Source organism: Triticum aestivum, chromosome 1B (genome assembly GCF_018294505.1).
Source record: "Triticum aestivum cultivar Chinese Spring chromosome 1B, IWGSC CS RefSeq v2.1, whole genome shotgun sequence".
Lineage (NCBI taxonomy): Eukaryota > Viridiplantae > Streptophyta > Magnoliopsida > Poales > Poaceae > Triticum > Triticum aestivum.
Genome location: NC_057795.1, coordinates 64376089 through 64380593, shown reverse-complemented (window position 1 = coordinate 64380593; position 4505 = coordinate 64376089).

The following is a 4505-nucleotide window of genomic DNA, read 5'->3' as shown; positions in this document are numbered from 1 at the left end:
ATATGCAATGTATTACCATGTAGAGATATCTGAAATTAGCTGTCTCAACTTGCAGATAGGGTTACGCAATGAAAAAGTACAAGATGTATGTGGCAATTTCATGGAACATCACAAAAAACAAGAGGCAGTGGTGAGCCTATACAGTGTGCTATGGTAGGTCACTCTGGCCCAGTTCTTTTGTAGGATTCTCCTAGAATATGCCTCTCTCTAGCTTCTCCTGGAATCTTTGACCCCCTTTTGTTTTATAATCCTAACTAATTAGACCCTAACTAGATAGGATTTTAAAACAAATGGGGCTCAAAGATTCTGGGAGAATCTGGGTAGGGGTCAGATTCTAGGAGAATCTAGCAAAAGAACCGGGCCTCCATTGCAATCATCATGACATGTTATTTGTATGCCAGTTCTATTGGCCAAGTTTCTTAGGGACAGTTATTTTGAGTTATCCTGAGAAAATAAGCACCTTTCAATATAAGCTCCGGATAATAAACCAACCAGTTCTTTTCATTGCCTGCCTTTTCAGCTCATCTGTGGTATGATCAGTGAAAAGTCTAGATTGCATTATATTTTGTCATTTTGCTGCACGTATATAAATTAATTTGACTTGCAAACATCACAAATTGAACCCAGTGTGGTAATTAATATGATAGGAAAATAGACCATCAATATTTGTTCAAAATGCAAATACAAAGATACCATCTACTTGGCACAATCTACTTTGGTCAATATCTTCCATAGAGATACCATTTCCTAATTTAAATGAAGAATGCATGACCTAAATTTAAATGAAGAACAATTATTTATCGAAATTCGAGGTCCAAGTGGCTGGTTATTATCATATAGCAGCACCACCTGAAAGCATCATATAGCAGCAGTAGATCATAGCAACTCATCATACACCAGTAGTAGCTAGCAATTCATCATATACCAGCAACAGCTCATAGCAATTCATCATATAGCAGCAACAGGAACAGCTCATAGCAATTCATCATATAGCAGCAACAGCAGCAGCTTATATCAACTCATCATATAGCAGCAGCAGCAGCTCATAACGATTCATCATATAGCAACTCATAGCAATTCATCATATAGCAGCAGCAAGAGCAGCTCATAGCAATGCATCATATAGCAGCAGTAGAAGCAGCTCATAGAAATTCATCGTATAGCGGATCAGAACGAAAATTTGGCAAGAAATCAGAGGAGATCCTCACCTTGTTGGATGAGCTCATCCTTCAACAGCACCTCAAGGCCACGGCCTGGGAGGAGGGGAGGGGAACGAGGTGCCTTCTACCGCAGTGGGGCATCGACCGTAGTTGTGCAGCGCCCGCCGGAGTAGTGCCTTGGACGGACCATGGAGGAGCAGCGGCTGGAGACCATGAGAATGAGGGGCGGCGCCAGAGGGAGGAGTAGCTAGGGAGATTTGGCCCTGCCCACCGGCCATGTAGCCTAGCTGGATAGAGCATCGTCGAGGACTAGGCCAGATGGGACCAGCGGCGATGGCTCGCTGGAGGAACCCTAGCGCTGCATGCAGGGGATCGAAGTAGAGGGAAAGGGGAGAGGATATGTGAGCGGGCAGGGCAATGAACACTTGCGTGTGTTTTTTACTTGAGGGTTAATTAGGTGTGACACGGGCGTGAACAGTGGCATTTTGAGTGTAATATAGGCAGACAACAAAGTCATTTCACTATTCCCCTTCCCTTGAATTTTTAGTGAGCTTCTATCCAAAGCACCCCCCCCCTCCAAAGAGAAATAAGTTAAGCCCAAGCCCATAAATCAAAGATGACTTCTCTACATCTTTTAAGGCTTATTTTGACAATAAGCTCTGAAAAGGCGAAACAGAACTGGCCCTTAACCTACAATTCAATCGTGCGTGCAATGATGAATCACTCATGCCTTCTATAGTGTACATTTAGGCATCATACATGGCATAACATAATACATGTGCATTTCATTATAGAATCTGAAATATGCAATTTTTATGTTAGTTCATATGTTGCACATGATGTCTAAATGCCCCTTAAATCCGGTCAGTCAAGTGATGGTCTTTAAGCCTCCTTTTATGCTTATTTTCTTGATATGTAAGATTTTCTCACACATCTTTTAAATTGCTTGTTTGTATCAACTAGCCATACTAAAACTATTTGCTTTGATTACTTGCTATTCTTGACCTAACAAAGCTTGTCAACAATTTAAACACTGAGGACTGTTGTAGTGGGGGCTTGTATAACTCATAGGTGACATAAAGGTTTAGTTGTACACTAAAGTAGGCTCTCCAAGAGTACATAGAGATCCAGTTCAAAGGTATGCCTAGTTTTTACACAGTGCACACATAGTAAATGATCATTTCATTGTGTGGAAGAGATGTGGCATGTTTCATTATGTGGTGTTGTTTTGTTATAAACTCATCCTTTTGTGTTGTTCACAACCTGGAAAGTATGCATATTTTTCTTCCAAGGAGACCAGTAACTAGTTTGTGTCACCTTGCAGAGGGGGTGCAATGAAGATAAGATTGAGGATTTCCAAGTACGAGATGTTAGGAAGGATCCTTGCAAGAGAAGGAGGAGCAGCGTTGAGCCTGTTCAACCAGTTATGGTAAGTCACTATATTACAATTACCAGGACATCCTATTTGTCCGACATTGTGCTTGTGTAGGGTTCTTCACCTGTAACCCAGTCATTGGGCCATTGATTAAAACCCTCTCTGCTCACTACTATATGATGTTCTAACTTTTTTGTAAATCAGATGTATGTAAAGAAACTTTAATGTGTCTGTTCACTCATTACGAATGTAGTCTACTTTTAAATATCTAAAACATCTTATAGTAGTGAATAGTGTGAAACTACTTCCTGCCGTGGTAGAGTTGTCGATGTCATAAATGTCATAACCAAACGCATAATCACATCATTAGCCTCCCTACCATTACTAAGATATTGATTACATACTAGTCGAGATACTTCATAGGGGGGAAATAATATTACATTACTTGTTCCTTGATATAGTAAATGTAGCTAGGCCATGGATGTTATTGAGGCGTGCATGTATGCATGCTACCAACTCAACAGTTCAATTGCTTATTTGTTTCAGGCATAGTTAAATTGCTCTTTTCAATTGTTTTATTTTTCCTCAGTTAATAAGATGCCCAAACAATGATGTCTGATGTTGGGTACTTGTATAACTATTAGTGGACGTAATTAAAGGCATTATCGTTTAATTACTCTGGCAAAGTGTACCTGAAGCTTTGAAGTCTATTAACCAACTATTACTGCATGAGGCTCACAATCTAGTTTATACTAGGCTAATGATTGCATAGTTTTGCTTGCTGTAGTAGGTTTGTATGAATCCCTCTGTTGTTCATTATGCTCCCTAAGACTTTAATTGAGCTATAGAATGGCCAACTGCTTGCTTACTTATACGCAATATATATAGTTTTGCTTGCTGTAGTAGGTTTGTATGTATGTGTGTGTGTGTGTGTGTGTATATATAATGTTCAGTAGTTGCGTGTGATCTAAATTTGTAACATGTTTGTGTTTTGGATTTGGCCCCAACATCATGCTCCTCTGGTGAGCTATGAGAGATTTCTGTATGCGGGCTACACAGACTACCATTTTTATAATTTTTAAAATATCACCTGCTTATGCTTCATGACGTGTAACATTATTGTTAGCCCTGTTTTGCCATGTACAAAATAGTCTGTCTTGCTCGCTTCACTATTGTAACTATATTTTTGCCCTAGTCATATGTACTTACAGAAACATTTCAGGATGAAGTGACATCAACACAAAGATCTGCGAGCAGTGTGGCATGGCCGTTACCAAATGATTATGGATTGGAATTGGAATGTGCTGATGTTCCCGAGCATCAACTAGAGGTGGCAAGACAACGTGTACATGATTATCTACATGCAATCAACAATTTGAGACTGGAGTTGCAGGTATTAGATGCAGGAGTAAAAAATGAAACGAGACATTGAGGTAATTGTCGGTGTCAAAACCGGCGGCTCTCGGGTAGGGGGTCCCGAACTGTGCGTCTAGGGCTAATGGTAACAGGAGGCAGGGGACACAATGTTTTACCCAGGTTCGGGCCCTCTCGATGGAGGTAATACCCTACTTCCTGCTTGATTGATCTTGATGATATGTGTATTACAAGAGTTGATCTACCACGAGATCGTAGAGGCTAAACCCTAGAAGCTAGCCTATGATTATGAATGTTCTTGTCCTACGGACTAAACCCTCCGGTTTATATAGATACCGGAGGGGGCTAGGGTTACACAGAGTCGGTTATAGAGAACGATATCTACATATCCGAATTGCCAAGCTTGCCTTCCACGCAAAGGAGAGTACCATCCGGACACAGGATGAAGTCTTCAATCTTGTATCTTCATAGTCCAACAGTCTGGCCAAAGTATATAGTCTGGCTGTCCAAGAAACCCCTTAATCCAGGACTCCCTCAGTAGCCCCTGAACCAAGCTTCAATGACGATGAGTTCGGTGCGCAGATTGTCTTCGGCAT